This window comes from Chiloscyllium plagiosum, unplaced genomic scaffold (assembly GCF_037043375.1).
Source record: "Chiloscyllium plagiosum isolate Xiang-an unplaced genomic scaffold, Cpla_swu_hap1 HiC_scaffold_4, whole genome shotgun sequence".
In the NCBI taxonomy this organism is placed as follows: domain Eukaryota; kingdom Metazoa; phylum Chordata; class Chondrichthyes; order Orectolobiformes; family Hemiscylliidae; genus Chiloscyllium; species Chiloscyllium plagiosum.
Genome location: NW_028270142.1, coordinates 68,847,898 through 68,864,859, shown reverse-complemented (window position 1 = coordinate 68,864,859; position 16,962 = coordinate 68,847,898). Strand labels below are relative to the sequence as shown.

The 16,962-nt window shown below is 41.4% G+C and overlaps 1 protein-coding gene across 4 annotated transcripts in view; it reads right to left on the bottom strand.

Moving 5' to 3' along the window:
- fzd6 (frizzled class receptor 6) overlaps positions 1-16,962 on the bottom strand; it is an 84,617-nt gene that overhangs the window by 29,308 nt on the left and 38,347 nt on the right. The window lies entirely within an intron of this gene.

Genomic DNA, 16,962 nt, shown 5'->3' with positions numbered 1-16,962 from the left:
ACTGCAGGTCAGGAAGGCGGTGCCGGGCTGGAAGGATCCGGCTGAGACAAGGTGGGGGGAGGGGGGATGAAGAAACTGGTGAAGTCCAAGTTGAACTTGGACTTCACCAGTTTCTTCATCCCCCCTCCCCCCACCTTGTCTCAGCCGGATCCTTCCAGCCCGGCACCGCCTTCCTGACCTGCAGTCTTCTTCTTGACCTCTCCGCCTCCACCCTACTCCGACCTATCACCCTCACCTTGACCTCTTTCCACCTATCACATTTCCAACTCCCCTCCTCCAAGTCCCTCCTCCCTACCTTTTATCTTCTCCTGCTGAACACTCTCTGCTCATTCCTGAAGAAGGGCCTGTGCCCGAAACGTCGAATCTCCTGTTCCCTGGATGCTGCCTGACCTGCTGTGCTGTTCCAGCAATAAAGTTTCAACTTTGATCTCCAGCATCTGCAGACCTCACTTTCTCCTCGATGATTACAGCTTTGAGCATATTTAACAATCTAGCCTCAACAGGCCTCTGTGGTACAGAATTCCAGATTTCAAATTGTCCAAGTGAAGAAATTCCTCTCATCTGCACACCCTTTATTCTGAGATTAAGCCCCGCTGATCCTGCATGCTAGCCGTTAGTGATTCCCCATGTTCTGTAGCTTTGTGCAGTCCTTCTCCATTTCAACAATATTCAGTTTCTGTATTCTTCTTGCCAAAATACATAACCTCACATTTCACCACATTATACCCCATCTGCCAAGATATTGCCCACTCATTTAACCTAACTATATCCCTCTGCAGACTGTTATTCTCATCACTTGCCTTCCCACTTATTTTTGTGTCATCTATAAACATGGCTTTAGTATTCACTTTCTTCAGCCAAATTATTAATATATATTGTAAATAATTGTGGCCATCACTAATCTGAGGCACAACTTGGATGCAGTTACAGGATGCAATCCTGAAAATGGCCGCCTTTATCTGACTTTGTTTCTTCTCTTAGTTATCCAATCCTCTAACTATGCTAACGTACCACCTTCAACACCATGGACTCATTATTAAATAACCTAAATGTGCATTAACTTACCAAATGTCTTCTGAAAATTCAAATATATGTAACTGGATGGGCCTTCATTGACCAAATGCTTTGAATTCCCCAAGATTTTGAAAGGAACAAAAAGGTTTAAAGGAAAAGTAAACTACTGTATTAATTCAGCCAAGTATGAACACATGAAGGCTCCTGAGTGAGAAATAAGAGATCCTTCCCACTGCACCCCAACCTGTTCTACCTCAGTTGCAGTAGCAAAAACCAACAAAGAAATCGGGTGACACAGTGCTTCAGTGGTTAGCACAGCTGTCTTACAGCACCAGCGACCTTGGTCCGGTTCCTGCCTCAGGTGACTGCCTGTGTGGAGTTTGCAAGCTCTCCCTGTGTCTGTGTGGGTTTCCTCCCACAATCAAAGATGTGCAGGTCAGGTGAACTGGCCATGATAAATTGCCCATAGTGTTAGGTGCATTAGTCAGGGGGTAAATATGGGGAAGGGGTCTGTGGGGGAGTTGCTCTTCTTGGGGTGGACTTGTTGGGCTGAAGAGCCTGTTTCCATACTGAAGGGAATATAATCTAAAAAATTCTGGCAAAATTAAATAGCTACAGACAGAAAAAAGAAAACAATAGTGCATCAAATCCTAGGCAACGTATCAGGTGCCAAGGTCAATATGTTCTTCTTGTTTGGTACTGGGAATATTTACCAGCTGATAGAATTTTGAGCATGGGAAGTCAGAGATCCTGAATCTGACCTTTGATTTTGTGCTGGCATATGGGTACAGAATATCTTCAGAGTTGGACTGTTCAAATAGTGAGGTGATAATTGCGTTTGATTGATTTCCATACATTTGTTTACTACCAAAACTTAAGGATTCCTTGGAACTACAGAAGAGTCACAGCACAGAAAGAGCCCATTTAGCCTATCATGTTTGTGCAGGCTAAATAAACCGGCCGCCAGCTTTAATCACACATATCGGCACCTGGATGATAGCCTTGCAGATTACAGCATTCCAGGTTCCTCTGAAATAGGAGAGGGTTTCTATCTTCACTATGAAACTAGGTAGTGAATTTTAGACATTTCAAGGCGCAAAAAAGCGTGCTCATATCCGCTCTAATCTAACTGGCAATCACTTTATATCTATGGCCCTGGTAAATGACCTCTCTGCTAGGGAGAAAAAAACAGGTCTTTACTTATTATTTAGGGTCTTTATTGTTTTGTATATCTCAATTAAGTCATTTCTCAGTCTCTTCTGCTCTAAAGAAACCAGAGATTATCCAACTTTTCCTCAAGATACAATTTTCAGTCTTTGACCACATCCTATAAATCTCCTCTGCACTCTCTCCAGAGCAACTGTGTCCTTCAGTAACATGGTGACCAGAACAATTTGCAAAATGTCAGCTGAGCCTTGCCAGCGTTTTATACAATTCCAGAATTACATCCCCGCTTTTGTATTTTATACTTATTAAGAACAAAAGGGTAACTAGGGAGAGAATAGGGCCCCTCAAAGATCAACAAGGCAGCCTTTGTGTTGAGCCACAGAAAATAGGGGGGATACTAAATGAATATTTTGCATCAGTATTTACTGTGGAAAAGGATATGGAAGATATAGACTGTAAGGAAATAGATGGTGACATCTTGCAAAATGTCCAGATTACAGAGGAGGAAGTGCTGGAGGTCTTGAAACAGGTAAAGGTGGATAAATCCCCAGGACCTGATCAGGTGTACCCGAGAACTCTGTGGGAAGCTAGAGAAGTGATTGCTGGGCCTCTTGCTGAGATATGTGTATCATCAATAGTCACAGGTGAGGTGCCGGAAGACTGGAGGTTGGCAAACGTGGTGCCACTGTTTAAGAAGGGTGGTAAGGACAAGCCAGGGAACTATAGACCGGTGAGCCTGACGTCAGTGGTGAGCAAGTTGTTGGAGGAAATTCTGAGGGACAGGATGTACATGTATTTGGAAAGACAAGGACTGATTAGGGATAGTCAACATGGCTTTGTGCGTGGGAAATCATGTCTCATAAACTTGATTGAGTTTTTTTGAAGAAGTAACAAAGAAGATGGATGAGGGCAGAGCAGTGGATGTGATCTATATGGACTTCAGTAAGGCATTCGACAAGGTTCCCCAGGGGAGGTTGATTAGCAAGGATAGATCTCATGGAAAAAAGGGAGAACTAGCCATTTGGATACAGAACTGGCTCAAAGGTAGAAGACAGAGGATGGTGGTGGAGGGTTGTTTTTCAGACTGGAGGCCTGTGACCAGTGGAGTGCCATAAGGATCGGTGCTAGGTCCTCTTACTTTTTGTCATTTATATAAATGATTTGGATGCGAGCATAAGAGGTACAGTTAGTAAGTTTGCAAATGACACCAAAATTGGAGGTGTAGTGGACAGCGAAGAGGGTTACCTCAGATTACAACAGAATCTGGACCAGATGGGCCAATGAGCTGAGAAGTGGCTGATGGAGTTTAATTTAGATAAATGTGAGGTGCTGAATTTTGGGTAAGCAAATCTTAGCAGGACTTATACACTTAATGGTAAGGTCCTCGGGAGTGTTGCTGAACAAAGAGACCTTGGAGTGCAGGTTCATAGCTCCTTGAAAGTGGAGTTGCAGGTAGATAGGATAGTGAAGAAGGCATTTGGTATGCTTTCCTTTATTGGTCAGAGTATTGAATACAGGTGTTGGGAGGTCATGTTGCGGCTGTACAGGACATTGGTTAGGCCACTGTTGGAATATTGCATGCAATTCTGGTCTCCTTCCTATGGGAAAGATGTTGTGAAACTTGAAAGGGTTCAGAAAAGATTTACAAGGATGTTGCCAGGGTTGGAGGATTTGAGCTATGGGGAGAGGCTGAACAGGCTGGGGCTGTTTTCCCTGGAGCGTCGGAGGCTGAGGGGTGACCTTATAGAGGTTTACAAAATTATGAGGGGCATGGATAGGATAAATAGACAAAGTCTTTTCCCTGGGATAGGGGAGTCCAGAACTAGAGGGCATAGGTTTAGCGTGAGAGGGGAAAGATATAAAAGAGACCCAAGGGGCAACTTTTTCACGCAGAGGGTGGTACATGTATGGAATGAGTTGCCAGATGAAGTGGTGGAGACTGGTACAATTGCAACATTTAAGAGGCATTTGGATGGCTATATGAATAGGAAGGGCTTGGAGGTATATGGGCTGGGTGCTGGCAGGTGGGACTAGGTTGGGTTGGGATATCTGGTCGGCGTGGACAGGTTGGACCGAAGGGTCTGTTTCCATGCTGTACATCTCTATGACTCTCTGACTTCATTCAAGAAAGGAAAGCATTCCGAATCTTTCTTAAGCACCTTATCTATTTGTCCTGCTATCTTCAAGAATTATCCAAGGTCTCTCAATCTCTCTAAATCTCTCAAATATCCCCTCTGTGTATTCCCAGGGCACAGAATCTGAGGAGTTATATGCATCACATTAACTGAAGTAGGGGGATGTCCAGGGAGTAATTATGTGTAGATTACATTTCTGCCCACAATATAGTGACAATGTTGTACATTTTAATACTGCTGCTCAGATTTTAACCCGTATCAAGTTAGGGCAGGAATTAACTGAAGAAAACCTGGGCAGCATAGTTTCTGAAACCTGATATGCTGGAAGACGCTCTGTGCTACAGCATGGCTGTCTGCTTCACCTGATTTTCTCAGCCAGGAACAAATCATGATTGAAAGGGGTCAATCTTGATCTGGAGTATCAATCCTCCTGCCAAATTGGAATAAAGGGAATATTTTTAATGATACAAGTTTACTCAGATCTAAATGATGTCTGATTTCATTACTTAATCCCCTTCAAATAACAACAGATAAAGGGACCCAAAACTCTTCACAGTATTCCATTTGTGATCTAGTGCCTCAGTAAGACATTCCTGTTTTATACTCCACCGCATTTGCAATAATTGCCAACATTCAATTTCCATTCCCCATTACTTGCAGAGGTCCTCATAGTTGTTGTCACCATGATGCATTTTGAGAAGGAGCATTGAATATGTCCAGACTTGCACGAGTAGGGGAAGGGCAGCACCAGCAGCAAAAAATGACATCACAGAAGCTGTAGCTGATATAGGAGTTACAGTAGAGACTCACCTTAAACAGTAGGTAGAGAAAAAAAAACTGCGTATGCTAGAAATCAGAAACAAAAACAGAATTTGTTGGAAAAACTCAAGTCTGGCAAACCAGTGACCCTTCTTTAGGCCTCTTCATAGTAGTGAATATTAGTAGATTTAGAAAGGAATACATTAATTTAAGGACTGAAAATTTTTTAAACAAATAGAATAAACCTTAATTAACTACATTAGAAATGGCAGTACTGGCGAAATGCTGCTCTTGCATGACATGGGAGCTGGTGGATTCCATTGCAAGCCACCATGACATCAGCAGTGTCTGCAGCTTGAGGAACTTCAGCTCTGAGCTGATGAGTTAGAATCTGAGCTTCAGATACTGGCACATCTGGGAGGGAGAGAATTATCTTAATACTGTGTTACTGACAGTCACACCTCATAGCTTAAATATTTCAAATTTGGACACTGGTCAGGAACAGGATGGTGTAACAACAAATGAGGTAGAGAGATGCTGAACATGGCATTGGAGGAGCCTTAGATCCTGAGCTTGTTCCCTGTGTGGATGAAGAAAGAATCTGCCTGGAGGATGGTCAAACTGATCACTGCGCCATGGTGCAGAAAGCCATTCAAGCTGGGGAGGAGCACAAAGAAAAGTGGAAGTAGTAGGGGATTTTGTAATTACAGGGACAGGTAGCATCCTTTCAAGCGCAGGATTGAGAGTCCCACATGGTGTGTTGCCTACCTGGTACCAAGGTAAAGGATATTTCAAGTTGGCTTGAAAGGATACTGGAGAGTGAGGAGCAGGATCCAGTTTTTGTAGTCCATATTGGCACCAACAATATAGGCAAAAGGTCCCCTTTGGAGAATTTTTTTTTAATATATTCATTCATGGGATGTGGGTGTTGCTGGCTAGGCCAGCATTTATTACCCATCATTAGTTCCCAGCTGGCAGATAAGCGTTGGTCTGAAGTCATATTTAGGCTAGACCACATAAGGACAGCAATTTCCTTCCTTAAAGGATATTAGTGAACTAAATGGGTTTCTCCAACAATCAATAATGGATTCTTGGTCATCATTCTACTCTTTATTCCAAATTTTTTTAATATAGAATTCAAATTCCACAATCTGCTATCGAAGGATTTGAACCAGGATTCCCAGAACGTTACCTGGGCGTGAGGATTAACTGTCCAGTGATAATACCACTCAACCATCCTGGAATAGGAACAAAGTTTGTTCAAATGGACATTAAAGACTGCAATCTCAGGATTATTACCTGAACCATGTGCAAATTGACAAACAAATAAGAAGGAAAGTAAACACATGGCTAAAGAGGTGGTGTGGGAAAGCGGGATTGCATTTTGTGGGGTTTTTGCATCAACATTGAGATAGCAAGGAGCTGGACCATTACGACACATTCTACCCGAATCAATCTGGGACCAGGATTCTAGTGAAATTCTAACTAGGGTGAACATAAGGACTTTAACCAGTTTAAAGTGGGGAGAGATCAGGAGAGGCTATTAAAGTTTCTACAACAAGTAACAGAACAGGTGTACTGACAGGATCATGAATCTTTAAGTACAGCAGATAAGAGGAAAACCATGAGAAGGGGATGGTCAACACAGGACTTGAGGGTGCTATACTTAAACACATGCAGTATACGCAACAAGGTAAATGAGCTTCAAATACAGGTTTAAATTAGTGGGTACAATGTTGTGGGTATCTCAGGGGGCAGCAGCTGCAAGGAGATTAGGGCTCGGAACTAAATATCCAAGTATACACATCCTATCTAAAGGATAGGCAGCGGGGCAGATGGGATGGGGTTAGTAAAAAAAATATTAAATTGATAGCAAGAAGTAGTCAGAAGGTGTAAAATCTATGTAGGTAGAGTTGAGGAACTGCAAAGGGAAAAAAGACCCTGATGGGAATTATGGGCAAGCTTCCTAGCAGTAGTGGGGCAGAAAATAAATCAGGAAATAGAAAAGGCATGTAAGAAAAGCTATTATTACAATAATCACGTGGGATTCAGGTGGTCTGGGAAAATCAGATTGATACTGGATCCCAGAAAAAGGAATTTGTGGAACATCTACAAGATGGTTATTTTGGAGCAGCTTGTGGTACAGCATACTAGGGAACATGCAATTCTGGATTTGGTGATGTGCAGACTTGGTTACAGACCTTAAGGTGAAGGAGCCCATAAAGGGAAGTGATATGATAAACTTCACACTGCAGTTTAAGAGGGAGAAGCTGGAATCAGATGTAACGGTATCATAATTGACTAATTGGTGACTAAAGTCATGAGGCAGGAGCTGGTGAGAGTTGGTTGGAAATCGAGCTTAGCAAGGAAGAAAGCGGAGCAGCAATGGCAAGGGTTTCTATGGGCAATTTGGGAGGCACAGAAGAAATTCATCCAGAGGAAGAAGAATCATACTAAAGGGAGGAAGACAAAGGGATAGAATAAAAGCAAAAAAAACAGATAATGTGATGAAGATTTGTGGGAAGCCAGAGGATTGGAAAGCCTTTTAAAAACCAGCAGAGGACAAATAAAAAAAGCAATAAGTAGGGAGAACATGAAATAACGAGTGTGAACTAGCTGGTAATATAAAAGAAGATTGCAAGAAGTTTTTTAGATACAGAAAAAGGTAAAAAAAGAGGCAAGAGGAGACATTGGATCGCTGGAAAATGAGGCTGGCCATGAAGAAATGGGGAACAAAGAAATAGCAGCAAAATTAAATAGATAGTTTGCATTAGTCTTCACAGTGGATGACACCAGCAGTTTACCAGAACTTCAAGAGAGTCAAGGAGCAGAGGTGAGTGTAGGGCAGCACAGTGGCTCAGTGATTAGCACTGTTGTCTCACAGAAATAGATACCTGGGTTCAATTCACCAGCGTAAGTTTCTTCCGGGTGCTCAGATTTCCTCCCACAGTCCAAAGATGTGCAGATTAGGTGGATGGGCAATGCTAAATTGCCAATAGTTTCCAGGGATGTGCAGGCTAATTGGATTATTCATGGGAAATGCAGGGTTATAGGGATATGGTTAGGAGGTGGGTCTGGGTGGGATGCTCTTCAGAGGGTCGGTGTGGACTCAATGGGCCTGATGATTTGCTTCTACACTGCAAGAATTCTAAATTTTTGTTTGCAATTTATGCACAAGGACTCCCAAGTCCCTCTGACATGTAGCTTTCTGTAGTTTTTTTCTCATTTAAAGAAAATTCTTTTGTTCTTCCCCAAAGTGCATAACTTCACATTTTCCTGCATTATATTTCATTTGCCACCTATTTGCCCACTCTCCTAACCTGCCTATATCTTTCTGCTGACTCTGTCGCCCTCACCACTTGCCTTCCTTCCTCTATTTGTGTCATCTGCAAATATAGCTGTAGTGCATTCAGTTTCCTCAAACAACTCATACTGCTCAAGTTAAATCTGAAAATATCCCTTTATCCAACTTTATCTTCTATTAGTTAGCCAATCTCTATCCATGCTAATATCCTACCTCCAACATCATGAGCTCTTAATTTATAACACATGGTACCTTATCAAATGGCTTCAGGAAACCCAAATTCATTACATCCACTGCTTCCCCTTTATCTGTCCTCTTTGTTATCTCAAGGAATTTTAATAAATTTCCCTTTTATGAAGCCATATTGACTCTCCTTGATTTATAACAGATTTCTAAATGTTGTGCTATTATAACACCTATAATAGAGTCTAACATTTTCACAATAACAGATAAGTTAACTGATCTAAAGTTAACTATTTTCATCTTCCCTTTTCAAATAAAGGATGCATTCCATCAGGTCTTGGGGATGTTTAGTTCCCCTCGTACTTTTTGTTAGGAAATAGCTTTTGTATTTATTTCCCTCCTCATTTTTTGTATTTTAAGTATTTTTGAACGCTAGTGGTGTCTTCTGTGAAGACTGCTACAAAGCATTTATTGATTTTCTCTGCCATTTCCTCATTCCCCATTATTATTTTCCCAGCCTCATTCTTCAAGGGACCCATGCTCACTTTGACCTCTCTCTTCCAATAGGAATAGGAATTGGAGTAGGCTGTTCGGCTCCTCAAACTTACTCCACTATTCAAAAGGATTGTGGCTGATCTAATTCCTCATTTCTACTTTCCTGTGTTTCTCCCATAACTCTTCATTCCCCAACTGATCAAGAACCATACATTCAATATGTTTTATACATTTAAGGAAGCTCTTGCTATCCATCTTGATATTACTTGCAAGTTTACCTTCAAGAGTTTTTTTTAATAACTATGCAACTTTTAAATTTTAATCCAAAAGCACCTCCTCACCATCATTGAGGCATCACCCAGGATGTTGATGGTGTGGGGTCCTGTTGTCCTGGAGCCGAGATTAGTGACCTCTTTTCTTATCATTTCTTATGTGCCAGCCCCCTTAGTCCCCCCACGCCCCTACATTCCTGATGAAGAGCTTATGCTCGCAACACCAACTCCTCCTCCTCGGTTGCTACTGACCAGCTGTGCTTTTTCTATTAGACAAATGCCAGCTGGAACTGCAATTTCTGGAGCACTAATCTTCAGTATTATTGTTGAAATGTTGTCAGGACCTATAACTGTTGTAGCATCCAGTGCCTCCAACCATTTCTTGATATCACGTAGATTCAATCAAATTTGGCTGATGACTGGCATTTATGATGCTACGGAATTTTGAAGGAGTCAGAGTTATATCATCCACTTGTCACTTCTGGCTAAAAATGTGCAATTGTTTCAGCCTTATATTTGCACTGAAGGGCTGGGCTCCCCCTTCATTGCGTTGATAAAGTGTGGCGCTGGAAAAAGCACAGCTGGTCAGTAGCAACCGAGGAGGAGGAGTTGGTGTTGCAAGCATAAGCTCTTCATCAGTAATGTAGGGGCGTGGGGGGACTAAGGGGGCTGAGAGATAAATGGGAGGGACGTGGGGCTGGGGAGGGGCAGGGCAAGGTTTCTGGGAATGCGATATGTGGATGAAGCTGGAGGGGTGATGGTATTAGGCTGGAGTGGAGGGTGGAGCGGATATTTGGGAAGGAATTTGGACAGGTAGGACAGTTCAAGAGTGCGGTGCTGAGTTGGAGGGTTGGACTTAGGATAAGGTAGTGGGAGGGGAGATGAAGACACTGATGAAATTGACATTGATCCTGTGTGCTTCGAGGGTCCCAAGGCAGAAGATGAATGTGTTCTTCCTCTAGTTATCGGGTGGCTAGGATTTGGTGGTGGAGGTGGCCCAGTACTTGCATGTCCTTGGCGGAGTGGGAGGGGGAGTTGATGTGTTCAGCCATGGGGCGGTGAGCTTGGTTGATGCAGGTGTCCCAAAGATGTCCTATGAAACATTCCAATAGTTGTCATCCTGTCTTCCCAATGTAGAGGACACCACATCAAGAACAACAGACACAGTAGATGAGACATTTGGAGGTGCAGACAAATCTCTGCCAGATGTGGAAGGATCATTTGGGGCCTGGGACGGCGGTGAGGTGGTGGGGTGGGGGAGGAAGAGCAGGAGAGTTCACATTTCTGGCAGGCCTTTCATCAGGACTGGGGAGGGGGGGGAAGTGGGCCACTGACTCGACACCACCCTCTTGACCTGACTAACCTGTCCATCTTCCTTCCCACCGACCTATCACAATCGCCTCCTACTTGCATCCAACAATCGCCATCTGATCTAGCTTTCCCTCAGCCCCATCCCCTTTCTCCCTATTTATTTCTCAGCCCCCTTCCCCCTCACCAGTCCTGATAAAGATCCTACCTGAAACTTCGACTCTCCTGTTTCTTGGATGCTGCCTGACCTGTTGTGCTTTTTCCAGTGCCACACTTTATCGACAGACTCGCCAGCATCTGCAGTCCTCAATATTTCCCCCTTTATTGAGAATGAGCGTATCTATAGAGCCTCCTCCTCCAGTGAGTGTAACTCCTTTAATATTTTTTCACAGAATATATGTATTGCAAGCTAGGCCAACAATTATCACCCAACCCTAATTGCCCAGAGGGCAATTAAGTATCAACCACATTAGATCTAGGCTAGACCAGCCAAGGCAAGGTCAACAATTTTCCTCCTTAAAAACAAAAGGACAGTAGCAAACTGGTTGAGCTTTGCCAATAATCAACAAAGTTTCATGATCATCACTTGCCCAATGCCTTTAAAATGTTTTAGGAACACAGGATATTTACCTGATAAAAACTACATTCTTGAAGGTTTCAGGAATGCCAAATAACTATCTGGATCATAATTCTGGAAATCCTTAAGACAGATGGTCAAATATTCTGACAGTACAAGAACTCGAGTTGAAATGCTCACAGGCTTGAACAAATCTGATTGCAGTAGCAAATTGTTCAAAAGAGAGGTGTCAATTGTTATAACAGTTATAACATTCTTACTTTGCAGAGAAATCTTGATTATCCAAATGACACAAGCGCGGAGTATTTTGTCAGATAATCGAATGTTCGGATAATCAAATGCCAGATAACACTGTTTAGCCAAGCATCAAAACCTTGTGATCTTGCCAGATATTCCAAAATTTCAGATAATCGAATGCCGGAAAATCAAGGTTCCTCTGTGTATTATTTGGGTCCTCGCCCTTACCTTGGTGGATATTAAAAATCACCATAAATGTATAGAATAGCAAACATTATACAGGCTCAACTTCACAATCTAGCTGAAATTTGTCACATGGCTTGCTGTGATCTTCACAAACCAGACTCTTATTCATTAAATGGAGATGCAGTTTCCTCAATTTTTGTGTGATTTGAAAGTTGGATACAAATGAAAAGACTGTGATTAATGTTGAGAATGGTCCAAGTTTTCATTGTTTAAACATGTCTTTCATTTATTTTTCCACATTCAAATTAGAAACCATGACAAGAATCATTCTGCCCAATGGAGATTCTATCATTCCCAGATTCCACATGTACATTTGGGGGTGTATGGCACAAAATGGAAATTGCATGTGTACTAGAAGGCAGTCAATGATCCACTCCAATATTCATATGCTTTCTAGTATATTTAAATATATAGACACAAGAGATTCCTATATAGTGAGGATTTGTGCTCTATCCTCAAGAAAAGTCACATGGAGTGAAACAAGCAGCTGGAAATCTAGCACTTACTGGTCACTGAGATCACACAGCAAACTTGAAACAAAGTTTATTTGCTAAAAGGAAGATAAGACATCTTTGATTTCCTCTGACAACAGCCTGGCCTAGCCTTCCACAAGTATGTCACCAAGACAAATGAGTCAGCTGGATAAGTAAAATTATAGCTTTCTTTTCAAAGATTTCTTGGTTAGCAGATAAAATAAAACTTTTCAATATTACAATGCTTTTCTTTTCTGAAGTTCACAAAGGGAGATGAGTCTTCGGAGCTCCTTACTCACATTTTAAACACAGTTAAAAATCACAACGCTAGTTTATAGTCCAACAGGTTTATTTGGAACCACTAGTTTCCAAACCGCCTGATGAAGGAGCAGTGCTCCAAAAGCTAGAGCTTCCAAATAAACCTGTTGGACTATAACCTGGTGTGGTGTGATTTTTAAACTTTGTACACCCAAGTCCAACACTGGCACCTCTAAATTAAGCAGAGTGTCATAAAAAAAGTTCACAAATTGGAAGCACAATAATTAGAAAACTGAAGAAAATACTTAAATTGCATAATTCACAACCAAATACCTCTGCACAATTCAGGCTTAGCTAATGGTTTTACTTAAGAATTTTAAATAATGGAATAATGGTACAATCCTTTCAGAATTTTCCACTTTAATTTTACATTTCTATTGTTTGTGCTGTCTGCCAAATATGAAACAAATGCAGCCATTCTAAAAGTTTGTAGTAGGTTATAGATATATATTCATGTGCCACATGTTCAGAGGTATGGCAGAAAGGTAGACTGAACAAAGCAAACACCATAAAAGGAACAGAATTCAATTTCCAGGCTGAGAGAGAAAGAGATAGTAGGCCCTACAGTAACAAAACTGACTAGATTGATTTTCAGAAAGATTATTTTATGAATTACTCAAGTTTTTTGTGCATTTACAGAATAGTTTCTGAACTGCTTATTATCTGAATGCTGATTGATTGGAAAAGGAAGAATTCAATAAGACCTGCGTGTCTAGTTGGTGAAAGCAAGCATACAGGTGCAGCAGGTGGTGAAAGCAGCAAATGGTATGTTGGCCTTCATAGGAACAGTAATTGGGTACAGGGAATGTCAGAGGAAGGATGTTATGACTATGGAGGGAGCTCAGCACAGCCTTTCATCATACTTATTGCCAGTACGACTGACATATGAAGAGAAACTGGATTATATTCATGGGAGTTCAAAGGACCCTACAAAATTCTAACAGAACCAGACAGGTTTAAATACAGAAAGGATTTTGCCGATGTCTGGAGAGTCCAGAACCAGGGGTCACAAACTAAGTAGATGGGGGAGGCCTCTCAGGACTGAGACGAGGAGACATTTCTTCACCTAAACAGCGGTGAGCTTCTAGAATTCTGTCACAGAAAGCAGTTGAGGTCAAAACAATGAATCTTCTCCAGAAGGAGTTTATTCTGAAGGCCAAAAGGATCAAATGTGTTGGGGTGAAAGTAAGAACAGTTTGATGATCAGTCATGATCATGTTGAAAAATGGAGCAGGCTTGGAGGGCCAAATGGCCTACTCCTGCTCTTATTTTCTATGTTTCTATGTTAAACACTTGAAACTCAGGGAATTAAGAAAACTTATTTAAAAAGTCTTTGCAAATGAATTTGTTGTGTTCCCTTTTTCTTCTCTGCTTCTTAATTGAGAATTTACATTCTACCTGGTTTTGTTTGTTAGTGGGTTCCTGACATGTTCAGCTGCTTTTTCATCTTTGATACATCGGAGTTCCAATCAGGTGTCACATAGAGAATGACATAGCAAAGAAAGGATGCCATTCAGCTCACTGTGCTTCGGTCAGCTTTCCAAGGAAGTGAATCTTAAACTGCAGTCACAAACTGGATGGATACAATTTCTCATGAAAATATTTCTTAGCAATTATTTATTTTGAAAATTATCATATTTCCTTCCAACACACTTTCAGAAAGTCCATTGTGTATCTTGACTCACAGCTAAAAAATCCCCTTCACCTCCTGTCTGCATATCCAGCCAATTACTTCAAATATGTACTCTTGTTCTTAATGGAGACAACTTATACTGTCAAGACACCTCACGATTTTGTACACCTCTATAAAATTCTGATTTAACCTTGTCTGCCCCACTGGAGAACAACCTCAGCTTTCTAGAACTCACAGTGCAGTCTGATATTCCTGATACTATTCCAAAACAGCACCTCTTTTAATCACTCTCAGGCCATAACATACTCCCCAAAGTGTGGTGACCAGATTTAGATCAAACATTCCAACTGAGGACTAACCAGTCTTTGATTAAAAGTACATCTTCCTTGCCAGTTTGCAAAGCCAAAGATTCTATACGCTTTTTCCAAAGTCATATCAATTTGCTAGACTACTTACAAAGATTTATGTATATACACTATCTGTTCCTGCAGCAATTTACAGTAAATGGTACAATTCACTCTCAACGGCCTCTCCATATTCTTTCTACCAAAGTGCATAGCTGCACACATACCTCTTGTGCTTCTGTCCAATTTATCAGTATATGTCACCGTGAAGACTGCGTTCCTCACTGATTATTACGTTTTTCTGAGTTTCATTTATCTGTAAACTTTAACTTCTAAAGAATGTCTTTTTAAAAGTTACTGCCCATCCCCAATGGCCTGGAGATGATGATGTTGAGCTACCGCAGTATAATTGGGCAGGTATTTCAAGAAATTTTAACCCAATGACAGTAATTAACAATAATATAGCTTCAAGTCAGGATGGTGCATGGCTTGAAGGAGATCTTACTGGTGGTAGTGTTCCTATGCACTTTCTGCTCTTGCTCTTTGAGGATGTAGGTGGTCATGGATTTAGAAGGTCATGCCAAAAAAGCTTTGTTGAGTTCTTGCAGAGTATCTTGGAGACACTGCTGCATCAATGGTGGAGGGAGAGAATGTTGTAGGTGGTAGTTGTGGTGCCAGTCAAGTGAGCTGCTTTATTCTAGATGGTACTGAACTTCGAGTGTTGCTGAAACTGTACAAATCCAAGCAGCTGTTGTGCCCTGTAAATCAAGTCCAGCTCATTAATGTGCAAAGACTGTAAATGTCTGAATACCATTTCCCGAAGGATTTCCTCCAATGCGTCAAACAACCCTTCAAAATTGCTTTCTGCCTTTTAGCCAATTTCATATCCACGCTGCTACTGCTCCTTAATCTCAAGTTTAGGTAACAGGTCTATTATGAGACCTTTCATCAAATGTTCTTTTGTCATAGACTCAGAATTCCTCTAGTGCAGAGACAGTCTACTTGGCCCATCAAATCTACACCAACCCTCCAAAGATTATCCCACCCAGACCCAGCATCCCTGTGCTATCTCCATAACCCCTCCCCCATCTAATCCACCTAGTCTGCACATCCCTGGACAATACATGGCAATTCAGGATGGCCAAACTAAACTGCACGCTGAGAACAGAAACCGGAGCACCAGCAGAAACCGATGCAAAGAATTAGCAAACTCTGCATAGAGCTGAAAATGTGTTGCTGAAAAAGCGCAGCAGGTCAGGCAGCATCCAAGGAACAGGAGAATCGACGTTTCGGGCATAAGCCCTTCTTCAGGACTCTGGATAGACACAGTTAAACTCTGCATAGACACAGTTACCCAAGGCTGGAATTGAACCCAAGTCCCTGGTGTTGTGAGGCTGCAGTGCTAACCACTAAGGCACTGTGCTGCCCTCAATGCTTGTGATAACTAGCATTATTTATTAAAAATTCATACTAAATGCTGAAATCAAATGACATTTTCTAACACTTCATCCAACAGTGTCATGCTAATTTTAAAAAAGGTACACTTGGCAATTTTTAAATAAATTTCAAAGTTAAATTCTAACACATGAATAGGCAAATTGTACATATGCTTATCACTTACAGTCCTCCTACACAGCTCATTTAGTTAGGTTTAGCACAGCTGACATGCATACACACTTATGAACATCACAGAGTTTAATCAACTGCTTGCACTGTTTTAATATTCATAATAGATTTATTCAACATAGAATCGAGCAAACAGCTCATCTGAAACAAGAACACCACAGGTGTTTGAAAATTAGATACCTTCACAAACCATTGAAATTTAAAAGCTTTTAACCCCCTGCCTAAATTCACAAAAGGAGATGATGAATTCAAAGTATTGAGATGGACAGACCTGTGTGATGACATAGCTAATACTCAGGGCAAAGTTAATGGTTTGCAAGCATGATGCCCTGACACACTGAGTATCCTATCTTACAGTGCCTCTAATGAAGGGAGTTACTAACTGAATCACAAAAGAGGAGGAAAGAATATTTTAACAGTCACCCAAAGACTTTTGTATCTGGAATACGGGGAGGAGGACCAATAGCAAAGTGATACTTTTCAGCTGCAGTTAGTTTGGGTGGAACAGAAGAACACCAAACTGTTAAGGAGGAAACACTTTCATACCCAGAGGAAACACTTTCATAATGGCTACTCATTGGTTGAACAGAAATTCAAAATATATTGTACCACATGACTTCTAATGAAAATTTCAACCCCACATTTGACACTAAGACATAATATTTGCACCTCCTGAACTGACCTGTCTGCAATTAAAGTTGACTTTGTAATCTGCAACTGATAATTTTAAGACAGCACATTATAACTGGTTATACTTGGTAGCCCTAGAACTACTGAGGGACTCCTACAGTTTAGGAAGCAAAAAACAAAACAACTAACACTCATATAGCACATTTAATGCAAAAACACATCTGAAGATGCTTTCACGTGA